Source organism: Helianthus annuus, chromosome 9, assembly GCF_002127325.2.
Source record: "Helianthus annuus cultivar XRQ/B chromosome 9, HanXRQr2.0-SUNRISE, whole genome shotgun sequence".
NCBI classification, from domain to species: Eukaryota; Viridiplantae; Streptophyta; class Magnoliopsida; order Asterales; family Asteraceae; genus Helianthus; species Helianthus annuus.
In genome coordinates this window covers 109,753,044-109,775,375 of record NC_035441.2, presented here as the reverse complement: position 1 = coordinate 109,775,375, position 22,332 = coordinate 109,753,044, and the positions used below count along the sequence as shown (strand labels likewise).

General features: G+C 42.7%; 1 long non-coding RNA gene across 1 annotated transcript; it reads left to right on the top strand.

Annotated features, from left to right (window-relative positions):
* The first annotated feature begins 356 nt into the window (after window positions 1–356).
* On the top strand, window positions 357–20,740 carry LOC118482048. Its single transcript, XR_004866957.1, has 3 exons — window positions 357–688; window positions 9,435–9,524; window positions 20,526–20,740. It is a non-coding gene; the product is annotated as an uncharacterized LOC118482048 (long non-coding RNA).
* Window positions 20,741–22,332: the final 1,592 nt, after the last annotated feature.

The following is a 22,332-nucleotide window of genomic DNA, read 5'->3' as shown; positions in this document are numbered from 1 at the left end:
CTAACAACTCGTCTAGTTGTTTCTTCAGTTCTTGCATTTCAGCGGGTGCCACACGGTAAGGTGCTTTGGCGATCGGTGCTGTTCCTGGTAACAGATGAATTCTGAATTCGACTTCCCTGTCTGGCGGTAATCCTGGCAATTCTTCTGGAAAAACATCTGAAAATTGGGATACTACTGGAATATCTTTTAATTCTTTTCCTTTAGTGTTAGTGATTATAGAAATCAAATACACTATAGATCCTTTCCTTATATAACTCGCAGTTTTCATCACAGAGGTGAATTTAGTGGATCTAAAGGGTTTATCTCCTTTAATTGTGATCTTTTGTAACACCCCAAAATTCGAATTATTAAATTCGTTAGCATGTTGCCATGTTTAATAAAATGAGATACAATAACTAAGTTAATAAACCTAGTTAAATGCCTATTAGATAAGCTAAATGATGAAACTTGTGGCATATATGATAGTAAGTTAAAACTTGAGGGACTTAGAGTGCCAAACTTGGAAGTTAATTTATTAAAACAAAAATCTAACACACACAAGGTGTGTGTGTGCGTGAGAATGATCAGGAACAAGGGGAAACCCTTGTTCTTCAACTACTTACAAGAACTCAAAAATTGAACCTGATTTTGAGAAGAAATCGAATGCATGAGGCTAGGTACAACTTAATCTAAGTGTATTGATCATAAGGTAAGTTCCAATTTATGATTTGATCATCTTGTATGAAGTGGGTTATTGCTTAATCCACGAATTGGTATGAAATTAAGCGTGATTATGTGTTAGAATCGTTATATAAAACGTGTATTATGTATGATTCCAACTAATTTGATGATTTAAGAAGAAACCCACAATTTTGAATGAAGTAGCGACATGGGTGTTCTACCCATGTCCAATCCTTGTTTGATGTATTTGTTACTAGCTTGAAATGGGTTTTGTGATGTTAGTTTAGGGTGAATTGTAAGAATGGAATGTGATTTTGAACACTCTTTTGGTGATTAGAATTTAGAAGTTAATGGCTATGCTTGAACTAGTTGTAAACTATGCATAGTAGATTGTACGCACACCAAGTGTTTGATAAAATGACTAGGTGAAGCTAGAAAGTGAAATTGTATGAAAATTGTGAGTTTGCATGTATAGAAAGCGGTTGTGATAAAAGTAGTAGTTTACTAACTTGAAAAATATGCTTTAGATGGAACTCGTATACGAATTCGGGTTGAAAGTATATGTTGGTCAAATTTATGCATTAGGAGCTTGTACCTTGTGCTTGAATGGTGTAATGCTCACCTTGTATTAGATGTGCTTGAATCAAGGTGATTAAGAGCGAAGGTGTATGATATGTGAAAGTATATGTAAGCGAATGTGTATGCGAGTATGATTATGTGATCATGTGGTTGTAAGTACTTTAGCATCATGATGTGCGTGAAGTGTGTTATATTTTTAGATATATATTTAAGCCCTTTTTACACTTTTAGCCAAGTTTTAAATTTATAAAACACGATATTTACTAACACTAAACACACATATGGGCAAGTGCACCCATCGTGGACGTAGTATAGTGTTGGTAAGATACCGAGGTCGTCCAAGGACACAAGAGCTTTTAATACCGGTTTATCCTCAACGTCTAATCAAATCAAAAAGTTAGAAAAATGTTTTAAACTAAGAAAAATAAAAACTAACTAAATGCTGAAAAATAAAATAAAATAAAAACAGATAGACAAGATGAATCACTTGGATCCGACACGTGTATTAGTATAACCTTTGATTATTTTCGCACTTTTGCACTTGTTTAAGAGATTATCTTAGTTATTGTAGTAGGCCCCTCTTTTGAAGGCGACGTTACCCTCAACCCAGTAGTTTGAGTCAGCAAGGATACAATCCTAAAGGGTCGGATTATTGAAAGATAATGAATTAAGTTATTAATGCAAATTGTGGTAGGCCCCGCTTTTGGCGGTGACGTTACCCTCGGCTAAGTAGTCTGAGTCAGCAGGGATACAGTCCTAAATAGCCGGGTTATAGTATTAATAGTAGTTAACTTATGAGGGGGTCAAAGAGTTTGGATCCCCGCCATCCAATACCTATGGGCATTGAAGGAGATCCTACTAAATTTGACCCAGGTCCCAAGCAGGACCTCTAAACGCTGAACAAGGGCAAGACCCTTACCAAACCGTTCCCTTAACCCCCGACCAGGTAGCCAACATACCTCCATATAGACCGTGGAGATATGAATGGTGAAAATCTTTTATTTTATATAGACAGTAAAATAATGCCAAGACACCACGGACAAACGATAAGGAAAGATCACCTTCAACATAAGTAACTAGTTATTAAAGTCATTAATACAAAACCAAATAAAAAGTGCAAAAGATTAAAAATAAAAAGTATTATACTAAACACTTGTCTTCACCAAGTGATGTAAGAGACTTAGGCAAACATGGCCTTGATTGTCAAGAACTCTTACGATCAATCTTGGATCCCGAGACGACTCACACACTCTACGATGGACAATGGATGATGGTGGTGGATGATGGTGTTATGGTGGTGGTGGGTGGTGGATGAGGTGTGAGAGAGGTGGTGTGCCAAGGGATGAGGGAGAATGAAACCAAGCTCCTCTATTTATAGGCTGGACAGAACGCTGGACACGGCCCCGTGTCCGCTGGACACGGCCCCGTGCCCGTCTGACACTCTCTCTCTTCATTAATTGTAATTGCGAATTACAATTAATGCGCCTGCTGTACTTTCAACACGCCCCCGTGCCCGCTGGGCACGGCCCCGTGGTGAGCAATGGAAGCTTCTACTGGTTTGTCTTTTCTGCTGCTTCCTGGGCACGCCCCCGTGTTCGCTGGACACGGGGCGTGTTCAGACTCTGTTTTCTTCTCTTTGTCTTGGGAGGTGCCGTTGAGGGTCCGGGCAGTCCACTTTTGTTCCTTTTCTTGTATTTATGGTAGAATTAGTGGTCTTTTTGCTTCTTTTGTGATTTTGAGCTCATTTCATCCTGAAAATACAAAAGGAAGACAAAAACACTCTTTTTCCAACAGTAGTACTTAAAAAGGGTTAGTTTTATGCCTTAATTGATGTGTTTTATATGTTGCATTTTACACACATCAAATACCCCCACACTTGAACTTTTGCTTGTCCTCAAGCAAAACTCTTTTAATGTGGCTTACACTCCCAAATGGAATAGGTAGAAGAGAAGTTTTTTAGCTTGTCCTAGAGTGTCGGGAATCCAAGGTTTTTATAGGTTTTATTTTTATTTTATTTACAATCCTATTCGTTATGATTTATTTTGAACTTTTCATAAGATAAACTACTTATTTTGGCATAACATGCCTTATCAAAATTCCATTTATATACAAGTTCACATACCTCACGGGAGATCACTCAACACTCGGCCGAAGGTGTATATTTAAGTGAATCGCTCGAGAGCGGCACGGATTTACGTTTTCCATAGGCTTGCCAAGCGATCAATCCTCCTCCTTTTTAACTTTTTACCTTTGTAAATATCAAGAGGACTTTTGGGGTGAAGGCTTGGGTTTAAAGGTGGGTGGTTGGTTAGTGGTTAGTAAAAAGGGCGAAAATCGTAACAAGTGTCGGTTTTCATAAAATACCTTATTTTTAGTGACATTTATTTTTGAAGTATTTCTCCAAACAAGCTTTTGTAGCTTTTGTTTGTTTTTGACTTCATTATCCATATATATATATATATTTTTTTTTTCGTCACATAGAGGGTATGTTTATGAAAAACCGAGCTTGTTACTAAAATAAGGGTGAAAAAATGAAAAAGGTTTTTGGTGGGTAAAAAAAATTGTTTTGGGGGTAATGAAATGAAAGGTTTAGGCTCAAAGGGGTTTTTCTAGGGGGATTTTGGGTAGGTAAAAAAAATGAAAAATAATGGTTTTGAAAGAAAAATAGTTAGTCCTAATGCCTCCATCATTTACTTACTTGGGTTTAAGTTGGTAAGGACCGGGAATGTATCGTCGTGGCAAGTTCTAGATTTGTAAAGACCGAGCGGCTATTCACACAAGAAACGAAAAATGAGCATTTAATCTAAATATGTATATTTTTATGCTCAATAAAGGCTCAAAACTCACTTTTGTGGGAATGGGTTTTTAATGTGACCAAGCATATATAATTGAATTTTAGCTAGACTTGTTATACCGTTTCATAATTTTCTTATGTTAGTTCTTTTTATCACGACGCTATCGGTTGTAAAAAAAAAAAATATATAACCATTTTATAACTTGTTATTCCCAACTTAAACTAAGACAAGTAAATAAAAAAAAAGTTTTTTGAAAAAATTTGGGATGTTTAGCGGTTCCAATAGAGTTTTGTGTAAGGCTTGTTTTAGGATTTTGCAAAATTTCAAGGTTTTAGCATCCCCCCCACACTTAAATTACACATTGTCCTCAATGTGTCCAAAAATAAAGTTTTTGGTTGATTAGAATGTGAAAAAGTGTGTTTAAAAACAAAGATTTGTGTTACTGGCACTCTGGACACGGCCCCGTGTTGACCGGGCACGGCCCCGTGGTCAAGTGCCAGTAACAAAAATTATAGAAGTGAAACAGAAGCCTGGACACGGGGGCGTGTCCGCTGAACACGGCCCGTGTCCAGTTACCTGAACTGGGTGATTTCCTGCAGGGGGCTCAGCACGGGGCCGTGTTGGTTGAGCACGGCCCGTGTGGAGCCTTCTGTTATGGAGATTTTTGTCGGTTTGTTCTGTTCTTCTACATGGTTCCATTTTCTCTTGTTCCCTTTTTCATCCATTACCACCATGAGTCCATTTTATTCTGCAAAAACTAAAAGATTAAACTAAACTAAGGATAGGTCCGCGGAATGCCTCCGTGGTGCGCCACGTTTATAAGGGTCCTTGGCTAGACCCGATTCCCGGTCACACGTCTTTTGATTGGAGTGCCTTGCCTCCCAAGTTACACCGTCGGAGAGCGGCATCCAAGCTTGAATCAATAACCTTCATGTAGTGGACCGGGTCGTCATCCTCTATTCTCTTCCCAACCCCAAACTTTACCTCATCGTCCCCATATCTTAAAGTTAGTGTCCCGTCATTCATGTCCACTACTGCTTGTGCGGTGGCAAGGAAAGGCCTCCCTAGAATAAGGGGGACCTCGGTGTCTTCCTCCATGTCGAGTATGACAAAGTCAACAGGATAAACGAATCTGCTTACCCTTACCAAGACATTCTCGATGACACCTTGCGGGAACTTGACCGATCGATCAGCGAGTTGTATGCTTATTTTTGTGGGGCTTGTGGTTCCCAAGCCAAGCCTTTTGAACATTGAAGAGGGCATGAGGTTAATGCTAGCCCCTAAGTCGGCCAAGGCATTGCGAACGGGAGATTCCCCAATTGAGCATGGAATCGTGAAACTTCCGGGATCGATCTTTTTTTGGGGTAGTTTATTGAGTACGAGGGCAGAGCATTCTTCGCCTAAATTAACTAATTGCAAATTTTCAATTTTCTTTTTATGTGTAAGGAAGTCCCTCATAAATTTAGAGTACTTGGGCATTTGGGTTAGGACTTCGATAAAAGGAATATTGACATGCAATTGTTTTAGCAAACTTTCGAATTTTGCGAATTGCTCATTGGTTTTCTGACGAATTAACCTACCGGGCTACGGAACTCGAGGGGCCTTGGTAGGCTCTGTTGATGGAGGAGTGTCCTTCTCCTGCAGATGTGTTGGCGTTGATTCTTCCGTTGCTGGAGGTACTTCTGCAGGCCCTACGGTGCGGTTTCGTAGTGTGATGAGGTGAACTTGCGCCTTTGGGTTGGTTTCGGTATTGCTAGGTAATGCGCCTTGTGGTCTTTCGGAAAAATTTTGAGCTAGTTGACTTACTTGTTTTTCTATGTTTTGAATGCTAGCTTGTTGATTCCTAAAATTTGATTCTAATTGTAGGAATCTTTCCGAATTTTTCTTATCAGTGTCGGAGACAAGGCGAGATATAGTATCTTCGAGCCTCTCTCTTCCACTTTGTTGAGTGAAATTTTGCGACTCATTTCTTGATTGCTGAAAGTTTGTTCGTTGCGGTTGTTGGTTACTACTATTGCCGGGCTCCCTCCAACCAAGGTTCGGGTGGTTTCGTCATCCTTGGTTGTAGGTCCCCGTTGGAGGACCCGACGGCCTAGGTCTATTATCAATGTAGTTTACCATTTCTTGTTGATCGTCCGTTTCTTTCATGCAACTCCAATTTTCATGTGACCCACCACACCCTTCACAAGCCATGACCGAGACTGTTTTGGTCATTTCTAATTTTTTTATTTTTGAAGAAAGGGCCTCGATTTGGGCTTGTAAAGAGGTGTTTTCGTCTACCTTATGGGCGCCCGGGGCGATAGATTTATTTCCCCGGGGAGTGTGCCACTGAAAATTGGTTTGAGCAATTTCCTCAATCTGATTATATATTTCGTGTGGGCGACGATTACCTAAAAGTCCCCCGGAGCTAGAATCAAGTGTCTGCCTAGTATGTGGCAACAACCCATTGTAGAAAGTGGATACTTGTTGCCATATTGCGAGGCCGTGATGGGGACACTTGCGTAATAGCTCCTTGAACCTTTCCCAAGTTTCATATAAGGATTCCCCGTCCTCTTGTGAGTATGTGTTAATTTCAGCCATTAATTTAGCAGTTTTAGAAGGAGGGAAATACTTATATAGAAATTTTTGGGCTAGTTCATCCCAGGTGTTTACCGATCCAGCTGGGAGGGTGTTGAGCCAAGCTTTCGCTCGGTCTTTCAGTGAGAATGGAAACATACGAAGGCGGATGGCGTCGTTTGATGCTCCATTGATCCGAAAGGTATCACATATTTCTAAGAAATTAGTTATATGTAGATGGGGATCCTCGTCTGCGAGCCCGTGAAAGGTCGCGGAGTTTTGGAGCATTTGTATCAAGTGCGGTCGAAGTTCGAAGTTGTTAGCTTCTACATTCGGTGCATTGATAGCGGCGCCTAGATTACCTACGGTGGGTCGTAAGTAATCCATGAGGGTACGTTGGTCCGCCATTGGGGGTGGATCACCCGAAACCTTCTCTTGGTTTTTGGCTTTTAACCTTTTTCTGAGAAAGCGTTCGGGTTCTTCTAATGGTTCCTTTATGTCTTTATTGGAACTGGAGCTCATACACTACACGAGGTTGGCGTCGGGTTCCAAGTCCTGCAATAAAAACAGAAAAGAATGTTGGTCAGAAGGTTCACCACGGCCCCGTGTCCGCTGGACACGGCCCCGTGGTCGGAGTTACAGTGATTGTTTTTCAGATCCCAGTTACTGGAAGTTGGACACGGCCCCGTGTTGCACCAACACGGCCCCGTGGTCAGCCTTCTGTAACTTGAAAAACAAAAACTGCCAGTAACGTTGCTGAGCACGGCCCGTGTCCGACCAGGCACGGCCCCGTGCTGAGCTCTGCAGAAGCTGAAAAATCTAAAAAAAAATCCTAAAAATTAAAGAAAAATAAAAAGATGATTAGGCCGTTGATTCCTAACTTTCTTAAAATCTTTGTGTCCCCGGCAACGGCGCCAAAAACTTGATGCGTGTCGGTGTGTATATAATTTAGATATATATTTAAGCCCTTTTTACACTTTTAGCCAAGTTTTAAATTTATAAAACACGATATTTACTAACACTAAACACACATATGGGCAAGTGCACCCATCGTGGACGTAGTATAGTGTTGGTAAGATACCGAGGTCGTCCAAGGACACAAGAGCTTTTAATACCGGTTTATCCTCAACGTCTAATCAAATCAAAAAGTTAGAAAAATGTTTTAAACTAAGAAAAATAAAAACTAACTAAATGCTGAAAAATAAAATAAAATAAAAACAGATAGACAAGATGAATCACTTGGATCCGACACGTGTATTAGTATAACCTTTGATTATTTTCGCACTTTTGCACTTGTTTAAGAGATTATCTTAGTTATTGTAGTAGGCCCCTCTTTTGAAGGCGACGTTACCCTCAACCCAGTAGTTTGAGTCAGCAAGGATACAATCCTAAAGGGTCGGATTATTGAAAGATAATGAATTAAGTTATTAATGCAAATTGTGGTAGGCCCCGCTTTTGGCGGTGACGTTACCCTCGGCTAAGTAGTCTGAGTCAGCAGGGATACAGTCCTAAATAGCCGGGTTATAGTATTAATAGTAGTTAACTTATGAGGGGGTCAAAGAGTTTGGATCCCCGCCATCCAATACCTATGGGCATTGAAGGAGATCCTACTAAATTTGACCCAGGTCCCAAGCAGGACCTCTAAACGCTGAACAAGGGCAAGACCCTTACCAAACCGTTCCCTTAACCCCCGACCAGGTAGCCAACATACCTCCATATAGACCGTGGAGATATGAATGGTGAAAATCTTTTATTTTATATAGACAGTAAAATAATGCCAAGACACCACGGACAAACGATAAGGAAAGATCACCTTCAACATAAGTAACTAGTTATTAAAGTCATTAATACAAAACCAAATAAAAAGTGCAAAAGATTAAAAATAAAAAGTATTATACTAAACACTTGTCTTCACCAAGTGATGTAAGAGACTTAGGCAAACATGGCCTTGATTGTCAAGAACTCTTACGATCAATCTTGGATCCCGAGACGACTCACACACTCTACGATGGACAATGGATGATGGTGGTGGATGATGGTGTTATGGTGGTGGTGGGTGGTGGATGAGGTGTGAGAGAGGTGGTGTGCCAAGGGATGAGGGAGAATGAAACCAAGCTCCTCTATTTATAGGCTGGACAGAACGCTGGACACGGCCCCGTGTCCGCTGGACACGGCCCCGTGCCCGTCTGACACTCTCTCTCTTCATTAATTGTAATTGCGAATTACAATTAATGCGCCTGCTGTACTTTCAACACGCCCCCGTGCCCGCTGGGCACGGCCCCGTGGTGAGCAATGGAAGCTTCTACTGGTTTGTCTTTTCTGCTGCTTCCTGGGCACGCCCCCGTGTTCGCTGGACACGGGGCGTGTTCAGACTCTGTTTTCTTCTCTTTGTCTTGGGAGGTGCCGTTGAGGGTCCGGGCAGTCCACTTTTGTTCCTTTTCTTGTATTTATGGTAGAATTAGTGATCTTTTTGCTTCTTTTGTGATTTTGAGCTCATTTCATCCTGAAAATACAAAAGGAAGACAAAAACACTCTTTATCCAACATTAGTACTTAAAAAGGGTTAGTTTTATGCCTTAATTGATGTGTTTTATATGTTGCATTTTACACACATCACATCATAAGTACGGAATGTACATAGTGTCGTATGGTAGGTGCTAAATTAATATGTGTTTTATGCGTTAACATGATGGATTGCATGAGTCTAGAAAGATGTGGTTTTGGATGTATGCTTTATGATTATTAGACTTGACCATGAAAGTCAAATGTGAGTTACGCTTTTGATATGATCATTATATGTGAAATCGTGTACACTAACAAGGATGTGATTGCAGTAACATGAAAGCATTAGGGATCATGTGGACGTGGACTCAAGCACGAAAGACTAACGGGTCAAGAGGGGACAAGGAAGCCAATGCGAAAATGGACGCTCAAGGTAAGTGATTCCGTAATCACTTCTTAGTTATTTATGTAAAGTTATATGCAACTTAACTAGGTATGGTAATTGAGGTCGAATAGGAACAAATGGTATGATATTGATGAAGTATTAAACGGATCTCAGCTTTGATCCGAGCAAGGTATGCGTGATTAGGAATCGTAACTAGGTAGTAGGATTGGTTGCTTATGCAAGGTAGTGCTTGTTGTTAATAATGGGGCAAAGTTGACAAAAACGCCCTTGGTGGGGATTTCGGGTAAACGACCTTAAAAGTCATTTGGAAGTGAGCTATTCGATTAGAGTAATGTCTTTGTCTAGTATGAAAGTGAAGTATAGGGTTTTGTATGTTATAGACCTTTTAATGTATAAATACCCATAACGGGTCGAATAATTCATAAGTGAATAATAAGCCGATAGTGTAAGTTAAGAATTTCCTTAATCCGGATATGAGATTTTAAGTTCATACGATAGAATGTGAATTTACAAGCATGTAGGAAGAAACGGGAGGTTAAACGGGTAAACGGTTCAAAAGTTATGCGCGTTTTAGTGCGTACGGACGACGAAACGGAGCTGCAGAAAAATGCAAAATCTAGAGGGCGTCGCCGACGGGCATGGGGGCGTCGCCGACGGGCTCTAGAAAATCAGTTTTTGTGCTGACGGGTTAATTACCTGTCTACGGGTTTTTGGGCTACGGGTAAATGCAAGGCCCGTCGCCGACGGCCCTAGGGGCGTCGGTGACGGCCTTCCCAAGTCCCAAAAGCTGAAATCTTGTTATTTAAGTTAATATATGTACCGTGGGCTTCGGTTTGATATCCGTGGACTACGGCGGAGTTTCCAAACATGATTTTGAAGGTTCCTTGGATGTTTATGGGCTATAAAGCTAAGTCTAAGGCACACGTTAATAATGTATGGATATATAAGAGGTACGCGTGATCTAGTACGTGTTCGTTAAAGTATGTACATATGTAGATAAGCAAGTTTGTGTGTTTGTATGTATTTGTATACGTATGTAGAAGTTATGTAAGCATGTGTGTAGGCATACACGTATGTATGTTTATAACTCCAAGTGTACGTATGTAGTAGGATATGTAGTTATGCTTAATGAAATGTACGAGTGTATGTACGTATGCCTAGTTGTAGGAAGGATATGTAAGTATGTAGTTGTGTATGTAGGTATGTATAAGGGTATGTATGAGTGTATGTACGTATGTAGGTGTATATGTATGTGGGTATGTATGTCACACCCCCAAAATCCACCCGCGGAGTACCACCGCTTGGGAGCGTGACTGACCAGGATCAAGCCATCAATCATATCAAACATAGCATTCAATATAAAAGTAATCAAGGTAAATCATCGTGACATGATTGATGTTTCAAAAACCAACATCGTTTAAATAGCGGAAGCATAGTAATGTAAACTCAAAATAGTTATAAGTTCAATATCGTTCATGATCCAAATCCCACAACGACCTGCTCCTCCCTGTGCAAGCTCCATAATGTACCTAAGATCCTGCAAGGCATGCAGCAAATAATCAACAAACTAGTTGAGCGAGTTCACAGAAAGTAAGTTCATAACATAGTGCATAAGTATAGCTAGTGGGGGTTTCCCATACTAGTGTGTACTAAAGGTGGGGGCTTCCCATGTTTATCCTGGCTAATGAGGGCTTCTCATTAACGGTACTTACTAGACTAACTTCCGACCAGGTGTTCTTCTTTACCGAGAACAGGAATACGTACAGGGTCGCGTAGGCTTTACGTGACGTGCCCTTCCCCGAGGACAGTGGTACGCGTGGGGGCTACGTAGGCTTTACGCAGCGTGGCCTTCCGACCTGGAAGCCAGTGGATGGTATTGGGTTACGTAGGCTTTACGTAACGTGTCCTCCCGACCCGGGAGACATATGGCAATTGTACTGGGTTACGTAGGCTTTACGTAACGTGTCCTGACTAGCCTGAGGACGATGGTCTATAGTCTGGTATATGCGTAAGTACGAGTAATCATTCCATATCCAACATATCCAACCCAATTCCCAACCCGGGAATCCCATGCCTTGGCTGTGTGAACTCACCTTGGTTTGCTCGGCAGATACACAGAAAGTACAAGTAGCAAGTAAATGGTCACTCACGTCCTATCATGGTTATCACGCAAGTCAGGTTTGTATAAAACACGTAAGTTACTAACACGTATTGATCATGGCAATGAACACGTATCCCAATAGCAGCCCAAAGCAAAACAGTTAAACAAATAGCCAAGTGTCCGGCCCAATCAGTTGGGCCTGTAATAGTAAAAGTCCAATAGCAAACAGTCCACAAATTCAATCGTTGGGCTCAATAGATTGGGCCCGTAACAGTGAAGGCCCAACAGTGTGCGTGTAAATGGTGGTCTCGAGTCGCAACCGGCGATCTCGAGTCGCAACCGGAGATTACGAGTCGCAACGGTGGTTACGAGTCGCAACGGTGGTCTCGGTTCATCATGGTCTGGTTACGAGTCGCAACGGGACTCGCAACCATGGTCTCGACTTGTGCTGGCTTGGTTACGAGTCGCAACCTGACTCGCAACTATGTGTCGTAACCGAGTATGTAACTGATTTCCATAATTCCTGCATTGACTTATCCGTGATTCTAGCAAACATCTAAGGCAGTTTCGAAATCAGATCAATCACGGTAATTTATCAACAGTTAATTCAGATTTCATGCATATTCATAACAATTCAAGAACATCGAATCAACATGAACAGCATTCATATGAACAATAATCTATTTATATGAACATGTAACCGTGATTAATTACCTAGCCCAATACTTAGCACATCCACAAGTTACCATCCGAATCATATAGCATAACAACAGATTACATCGAGTCTCATCCGATCCGTATGAACACGTTAACAATCCGAACCACATATTAACATTTGATTTATAACAAAACACACATGTAAGCCAGTTCTATCACAATCAACCATACTATCATCATCCGAATTACATCATGTAATGCTCAAGAATCATATATAATCATCATGTAAACGCATAGATCATAACATCATCATATACAATCAAATAACAATGTACACTAACCGGTTGGAATCAAAGAGAGGGTGAGCCGAGAAGTGTTGTTCGCCGTCGGGGATCCAAGCAGCCGAGAGAGAGAGAGAGAAAGAGTCTAGGGTTGTTGTGTGTGTTTGTGATTTTGCAAAAACAAGGAAACAAAACCCCTAATTCCGATTTTGTGTTGCGAGTGGGGGAGTGGGCCGAGCCCAACTCGGGTATCAAATGGAGTCCGATTTCAAGTGTGGCCCAAAGGGCTTGTGTGACCGGTTTGTGTAGTTTGGGCTCATGCAACGCATAACATACATACACACATAACACACGTAAACAAATATTCATTTAAAATCATATAATTCAGTTCTCTTAATCACGTAACGTTACATCAAAGCAAGTCGAAAGTTCGAGTTGTCACATTATCCCCAACTAATTGGAAATTTCGTCCCGAAATTTTGGTATGCACTCACTGAGGTAGCTAGGTAAGTTCAATGGTTCACTGGTTTTCCTGGGGTGTCACATCCTCCCCCCGTTGATCTGGAATTTCGTCCCGAAATTCCGAAGTAGTAGCTTCAGCCTCAGTAGTGGTAGCATTGGTTTCGAATAACTGGGGGTACTTTTCTGTCATCCTGTCTTCGCGTTCCCAGGTGTACTCTGGACCACGTTTGGAGTTCCAACGAACTCGGACAAGAGGGATTCTCTTGTGTTTGAGGACCTTCACATCCCGGTCCGTGATTTCAACTGGTTCCTCGACGAACTGCAACCGCTCGTCGATAGTGAGTTCCTTAAAAGGAATGATGAGGTTTTCATCTGATAAGCACTTCTTTAGGTTCGACACATGAAAGACATTGTGAACTGCCCCGAGTTCAGCTGGTAGGTTCAACTTGTAGGCTACCTTGCCAATCTTTTCTATGATTTCGAATGGTCCGACGTACCGCGGATTCAGTTTGCCCCTTTTGCCAAAACGAACCACACCCTTCCAGGGTGAAACTTTCAATAAAACCCGGTCCCCGACCTCAAATTCCAATGGCTTTCTACGCTTGTCCGCGTAGGCTTTCTGACGGTCGCGTGCTGCCGCCATGCGTTGTCGTATCTGTGCGATCTTTTCTGTGGCGTCCACTACAATCTCTGGACCCGTGATCTGACTATCCCCCACCTCTGCCCAGCAGAGGGGTGACCGACATTTACGCCCGTACAATGCCTCGAATGGAGCGGCTTGAATGCTGGTATGGTAACTGTTATTGTAAGAGAACTCCACCAAAGGGAGGTGCTTTTCCCAGCCGTTGCCGAAATCGATGACGCATGCTCTAAGCATGTCTTCGAGAGTTTGAATCGTTCGCTCAGACTGCCCATCCGTCTGAGGATGATATGCTGTACTCATGTCTAACCGTGAGCCGAATGATTTATGCATCGCTTGCCATAGTTCTGACGTGAATCGTGCGTCGCGATCCGAAATGATAGATGTGGGCACCCCGTGCCTCGAAACAACTTCTTTAAGATATACGTCTGCGAGAGTGGAGAACTTGTCCGTTTCCTTTATAGGTAGGAAGTGTGCAGACTTAGTGAGTCGATCCACGATCACCCATATCGTATCGTTCCCACGCTGGGATCTAGGTAGGCCTGTAACGAAATCCATGGAAATTTCTTCCCATTTCCATTGAGGTATCTTAGGCTGCTGAAGTAGCCCTGCTGGCTTCTGATATTCAACCTTGACTCTTGCACAAGTCAAGCACTTCCCAACGTACGTAGCGATGTGGGCCTTCATACTAGGCCACCAATAAGTAGTGCTGAGGTCGTGGTACATTTTATCCGACCCTGGATGTACCGAGTAGCGAGACTTGTGAGCTTCATCCATTACAAGTTCGCGTAGACCGCCATAAAGAGGGACCCAGATCCGGCCCGTTACATAGTAGGCGCCGTCTTCCTTCTGTTCCATTTGTTGTCGTGAGCCGCGTAAGGCTTCAGCCTTGACGTTTTCAGGCTTCAGTGCTTCTATCTGAGCACTTCGTATCTGTGCTGGAAGGCTAGACTGAATCGTAAGCTGTAGCGCTCGCACGCGCTTTGGTAGAGTGTCTTTCCGGCTGAGGGCATCAGCCACAACATTGGCTTTGCCTGGATGATACTTGATGGCGCATTCGTAATCGTTAAGTAACTCGACCCATCGTCGTTGACGCATATTCAAATCCTTCTGCTTAAGAATATGCTCGAGACTCCTGTGATCGGTGTAAATCGTGCACCTGGTACCGTACAGGTAGTGTCGCCATATCTTAAGCGCGAAAACCACGGCTCCCAGCTCTAAATCGTGCGTCGTATAATTCCGTTCATGAATCTTGAGTTGACGGGAGGCGTAAGCAATAACCTTGTCGCGCTGCATTAACACACATCCAAGTCCCCGAATGGATGCATCACAATATACCACGAAGTCTTCTGTGCCCTCTGGCAGTGAAAGAATAGGTGCGCTGCAAAGCCTATCCTTTAAGTGCTGAAAAGCAGTCTCCTGGGGCTCTCCCCAGCGATAGGTAACACCTTTCTGTGTCAGTAGCGTAAGCGGCTGAGCAATCTTCGAAAAGTCTCTAATAAACCGTCTGTAGTAACCTGCCAAACCCAAGAATTGGCGTATTTCCGTCGGTGTACGCGGTGCAGGCCAGTTTCTGATCGAATCTACCTTGGATGGATCGACATGGATCCCATCCTTGTTTACCACGTGGCCTAAGAAGTGGACTTTACGAAGCCAGAAGTCGCATTTAGAAAGCTTAGCGTACAGCTGTTCCTTCCGAAGGAGTTCCAATATAAGGCGAAGATGCTGCTCGTGCTCCTCCTGACTCTTGGAGTATATCAAGATGTCGTCGATGAAAACAATGACGAACTTGTCGAGATAGGGTTTGCACACCCTGTTCATAAGATCCATAAATACTGCAGGTGCGTTCGTAAGTCCGAACGGCATGACCAAGAACTCGTAGTGAGCATAGCGAGTTCTGAATGCTGTCTTAGAGACGTCCTCCTCGCGGACTCTCAGTTGATGATATCCTGACCGTAGGTCGATCTTGGAATAGTAACACGATCCTTGCAACTGGTCGAATAAGTCGTCTATGCGTGGAAGAGGATAACGGTTCTTCACCGTTACCTTGTTGAGTTCACGGTAGTCGATGCACATCCTGAACGTACCGTCTTTCTTCTTCACGAAGAGTACTGGAGCTCCCCAAGGCGAAGAGCTTGGACGAATGAAACCCTTTTCCAGGAGTTCTTGTAGCTGCTTTGACAGTTCCTCCAATTCTGATGGAGCTAGACGGTATGGTGCGCGAGCTATGGGTGCTGCTCCTGGAGCGAGCTCGATCTGGAATTCGACCTGACGATGAGGCGGTAAGCCAGGTAAGTCTTCAGGAAACACCTGAGGGTAATCACGTACAATTGGAATATCCTCCAATTTCTTTTCCTTCGTCGATGCATCTGTAACGAGTGCCAGAATGGCAGTGTGACCCTTACGTAGGCACTTCTGAGCTTTCAAGAATGAGATGATGCCAACCACAGCACCACTCTTGTCGCCTTGAACTTCTAGAGGTTCCTGACCCGAACGAGGAATGCGAATAACCTTTTCGCTGCATAAAATTTCTGCCTGGTGTTGGGAAAGCCAATCCATCCCAATCACGACGTCGAAGCTACCCAAAACTATGGGAATGAGATCAATAGAGAAGGCTTGGCCAGCTAAGATAAGATTACAACCCTGAACTACGTGCGTGGCTTCTAGACTTTTACCGTTAGCTAACTCTACTACATGTTTGGTGGGTAAAAGTGTTGGTGCACGTTTTAGCAGTTGACACATTTTCACAGACATATAGCTTGTATCCGCACCCGAATCAAATAAAACAGTAACGTAAATATTGTCGAGGAGAAACTTACCCATAACAACGTTGGGATCGTTCACTGCGTCTCCTCTTCCCAAAACGAAAGCTCGACCTCTTGCCTCGTTGCCATTATTGTTGTTGTTCCCGCCGTTGTTGTTGCCGTTGCCCTGGTTGTTATTGTTGTTGTTGCGGTTCTGGTTCAACTGAGGGCAATCGCGTTTGAAGTGACCTTCAGCCCCACACTGGAAACACCCCCGGTTTCCACGCTGTGGCTGCTGTTGCTGTTGCTGAGGCTGCTGATTCTGGTTCGCAGGACGAGGGCTCCTACAGTCTTTGGCCTCGTGACCCATTTTAAGACACCTTTGACAACGACCCTTGTTACATGGGCCATGGTGATGCCTGTTGCAGTTGTGGCACCTAGGTTGACTACCCTGATATCTCCTCTGTCTGTGATTACCAGAGGATTGCTGACTAGGACTCTGGTAATGGTCAGTCTTCTGTTGCTGCGCTTGAGACTGAACAGATGCTGAGCCTCTGCTGGAATCTCCATCCCATTTTCTTTTACTGTCACCAGATGTAGCAGGAGTAACTGAGGTGGTGACGTTAGCAGTAGCATTAACACGCTTGGGCAGTTTATTCTGATCTACTGCCTGATCGGTGATGCGATGAGCGAGGCGTTGGATTTCCTGGATGTTTTCGAGGTTAGCCGACGTCACATGGCTCTGAATTTCTGGCGCCAATCCCTTGAGATACAACTCAATGCGCTTGTATGGAGGGTCCACCATAGTTGGACACAGAACGGCCAGCTCATTCGACCGTTTGGTATATGCTTCGATTTCTGACCCAACCATCTTCAGATTGTACAGTTCGTCTTCCAGCTTGTGAATATCTTCGCGCGTACAGTACTCACGCTTGATGAGTTCCTTGAAATCGTTCCATGGGGTGGCGTTAGCAGCTGCCAACCCTAAGATCTGAACTTGGGCGTTCCACCAAGTTAGTGCTATTCCTTCTAAAGTGCCGGTGGCAAACTTGACCTTGCGAGCCTCAGGGCACTCGCACATTTCGAATACTGATTCTAGCTTTTCAAACCAATGGAGGAGTCCCACTGCCCCCTCTGTGCCGCTGAAGGAATTTGGACGACAGTCCATGAAGTTCTTGAAAGTGCAGACAGGCTGCTGCGCGTGTTGACCTATTGTGTACGAATAGGACGAAGTTAAATACGAGTGTTAATGTAGGATCTAAAGATCCTAGTGTGTGCCTATACTGCAGGATATACTACCTGCTTGAGCTGCTGCAACTGCCGCAGCAACTTGAGCTTGAACGAGAGCCTCTAGCTGGGCTTGTGTCATGTTGATTCTTCCAGACATGATCTTCATTGTAAAAGTAACGTAAATGAGAGTGGTTCGCGAGTAGGGCGATGACAGAAAAGTGTGAGCACGTAGGGATCCTCATGCTATAGTATCATGTGTATCTAAGCGTAATGCGAGCAAAGTTCTAAGCAGTTCTAGCAAACAGGCAATAAACATAACCTTATTACCTAGGATGTCGAGTCTTGCACGTGGAGCGAAGCGTCGTTGTGGATCGTTGAGAGCACTGTTCTGGTTATAGTCCGGTTTTAATAAAAACGTTTTCCCATATTAAAACCAAGTTCTCTATAACCAATGGCTCTGATACCAATCTGTCACACCCCCAAAATCCACCCGCGGAGTACCACCGCTTGGAAGCGTGACTGACCAGGATCAAGCCATCAATCATATCAAACATAGCATTCAATATAAAAGTAATCAAGGTAAATCATCGTGACATGATTGATGTTTCAAAAACCAACATCGTTTAAATAGCGGAAGCATAGTAATGTAAACTCAAAATAGTTATAAGTTCAATATCGTTCATGATCCAAATCCCACAACGACCTGCTCCTCCCTGTGCAAGCTCCATAATGTACCTAAGATCCTGCAAGGCATGCAGCAAATAATCAACAAACTAGTTGAGCGAGTTCACAGAAAGTAAGTTCATAACATAGTGCATAAGTATAGCTAGTGGGGGTTTCCCATACTAGTGTGTACTAAAGGTGGGGGCTTCCCATGTTTATCCTGGCTAATGAGGGCTTCTCATTAACGGTACTTACTAGACTAACTTCCGACCAGGTGTTCTTCTTTACCGAGAACAGGAATACGTACAGGGTCGCGTAGGCTTTACGTGACGTGCCCTTCCCCGAGGACAGTGGTACGCGTGGGGGCTACGTAGGCTTTACGCAGCGTGGCCTTCCGACCTGGAAGCCAGTGGATGGTATTGGGTTACGTAGGCTTTACGTAACGTGTCCTCCCGACCCGGGAGACATATGGCAATTGTACTGGGTTACGTAGGCTTTACGTAACGTGTCCTGACTAGCCTGAGGACGATGGTCTATAGTCTGGTATATGCGTAAGTACGAGTAATCATTCCATATCCAACATATCCAACCCAATTCCCAACCCGGGAATCCCATGCCTTGGCTGTGTGAACTCACCTTGGTTTGCTCGGCAGATACACAGAAAGTACAAGTAGCAAGTAAATGGTCACTCACGTCCTATCATGGTTATCACGCAAGTCAGGTTTGTATAAAACACGTAAGTTACTAACACGTATTGATCATGGCAATGAACACGTATCCCAATAGCAGCCCAAAGCAAAACAGTTAAACAAATAGCCAAGTGTCCGGCCCAATCAGTTGGGCCTGTAATAGTAAAAGTCCAATAGCAAACAGTCCACAAATTCAATCGTTGGGCTCAATAGATTGGGCCCGTAACAGTGAAGGCCCAACAGTGTGCGTGTAAATGGTGGTCTCGAGTCGCAACCGGCGATCTCGAGTCGCAACCGGAGATTACGAGTCGCAACGGTGGTTACGAGTCGCAACGGTGGTCTCGGTTCATCATGGTCTGGTTACGAGTCGCAACGGGACTCGCAACCATGGTCTCGACTTGTGCTGGCTTGGTTACGAGTCGCAACCTGACTCGCAACTATGTGTCGTAACCGAGTATGTAACTGATTTCCATAATTCCTGCATTGACTTATCCGTGATTCTAGCAAACATCTAAGGCAGTTTCGAAATCAGATCAATCACGGTAATTTATCAACAGTTAATTCAGATTTCATGCATATTCATAACAATTCAAGAACATCGAATCAACATGAACAGCATTCATATGAACAATAATCTATTTATATGAACATGTAACCGTGATTAATTACCTAGCCCAATACTTAGCACATCCACAAGTTACCATCCGAATCATATAGCATAACAACAGATTACATCGAGTCTCATCCGATCCGTATGAACACGTTAACAATCCGAACCACATATTAACATTTGATTTATAACAAAACACACATGTAAGCCAGTTCTATCACAATCAACCATACTATCATCATCCGAATTACATCATGTAATGCTCAAGAATCATATATAATCATCATGTAAACGCATAGATCATAACATCATCATATACAATCAAATAACAATGTACACTAACCGGTTGGAATCAAAGAGAGGGTGAGCCGAGAAGTGTTGTTCGCCGTCGGGGATCCAAGCAGCCGAGAGAGAGAGAGAAAGAGTCTAGGGTTGTTGTGTGTGTTTGTGATTTTGCAAAAACAAGGAAACAAAACCCCTAATTCCGATTTTGTGTTGCGAGTGGGGGAGTGGGCCGAGCCCAACTCGGGTATCAAATGGAGTCCGATTTCAAGTGTGGCCCAAAGGGCTTGTGTGACCGGTTTGTGTAGTTTGGGCTCATGCAACGCATAACATACATACACACATAACACACGTAAACAAATATTCATTTAAAATCATATAATTCAGTTCTCTTAATCACGTAACGTTACATCAAAGCAAGTCGAAAGTTCGAGTTGTCACAATGTAAGTACATATATGTGTATGATTTAGACACATTGAGGGTTAACGTTATTAATGGTGTACCTTGAGAATGATAAGTAATGCAGGTACATTCATGAAGCCTCGCCAGGAAATGGATACGCAGATGAAATGCTTGAAGTTTGATAAAGAACGAGATGTGAAGTATATACGAATGATCTTTTTTATACATTGTGTGCTAATGTCTTTGAATGTATGTGGTGAATGCAGGTTGTGCGGGTCACGGAGGATCATCAAGGAATAAAGATCAAAGACCGAGTCATTTAAGGGATTGTACGGGGTTGTCTAAGGATGTAAATTGTTATACATAAGCTATGATTTATTCTATAACTGAGTCAGTTTTTCGTATTCGATATAAAAGAGTTATTATAAAAGTGAACTTTCAAGTAAGACGTAAGGTTTATAATGAAAGAATTTTTATGGCACGAACTTCCGCTGCGACTTTCGCTAATTACGTGTTAGGGTGTAACAAGTTGGTATCAGAGCCCTGGTTTGAGAGAATCAAGTAATAGAAAGTAAATGCTTGAACTCAAACCGGTGTGCTCTCGTAATCAAGAACCCGTACAATCCAAGACTCGATCGAGGCCTACATGCAAAGGCGAATGTAAGTATGTATTAGATTATGTACTTGAAGGAAACTAATAGTGTGTTATGTGCAAGGTAAGCTTAAGAGCGTGAAGAGGATGATCCGTGAATACAGAATAGGATGAACGCTAAGGCGGGCAATGGTGCAAATAGGCAAAATTAACCCCAGGTACACACTACTAATATGTATGAGTACCAATGTCAAAAGAAAAAGGAAGGGGTCTCCTTGGGAGGGAAATTATTAAACGAAAGACAATGATGTGGTCTTGGGGAAGTTTTAGAAATGTGCACGAAACTGAAACCCATTTCTCGGGCATAAGGCGATGATTACACGAAGGCACGAAACTAGTGTGTGAATTGCGCACCTGGCCAGTACGCAAGAAGCATATGACGTTCGTGAGACCGTGGCAATTATTGCAGGTATGTCCGGTAGAACTGGGTAGCAGGTGGGCGCTATGTTGTAGCGAATGCGAAATAGCAAATCCATTGCGGATTTGGTTATGCTAACGAAGGTTATGAAAAGTTATGCGAGTCGACCGGTTCTGGCGAACAAGTCGAATAAGAATAAGCTACCATCCGTTTTGAACGGGTGATTTTGAATGCTCTAATGAATGTTAGAAGCTTAATCCGTTATATGGATTGAAAGAAGAAGTTATGATTAAATGCGAAAAACCCAATTATTTGGGTAGTCGAATGTGTATGCTTAACTCTCTTTGAGAGTGTTTATGCCGAAACCCAATTATTTGGGTAGTCGAATGTGTATGCTTAACTCTCTTTGAGAGTGTTTATGCCGAAACCCAATTATTTGGGTAGTCGAATGTGTATGCTTAACTCTCTTTGAGAGTGTTTATGCCGAAACCCAATTATTTGGGTAGTCGAATGTGTATGCTTAACTCTCTTTGAGAGTGTTTATGCCGAAACCCACTTATTTGGGTAGTCGAATGTGTATGCTTAACTCTCTTTGAGAGTGTTTATGCCGAACCCAATTACTTGGGTAGTCGAATGTGTAAGAAAGAAGAAAGCTCATATGTGGATGGAACTAAAATGAAGTGATTATGATTCGACAACTGAGATGACTAACTTTAAAATCTTGTTGCTGAAGGTAGGTAAAACTTTAAGTTTTTGTTAAAACACATGTAAGGAAGAAAAGGTACGAATGATATGTTTGAAGCCGCTAGATGGATTCAAACATAGAAGGAATGAGGGGTATGGATGTTACATTTAAAACCGTGGGACGGATTTAAAACATGTACCTCGATACGTATATATATATAAATAACAAGAATGATATATTAAGAAATGGCCATGTATTGACATGTTATGAATAGGTCTAACACACTAATGTCTTAAGAAGGAATTAATAAAGTATTGATGTAAAAACGAGGTCAGGTGATAAACATCATGTTTAAATAAAATCGAATGAAGTGTGTAA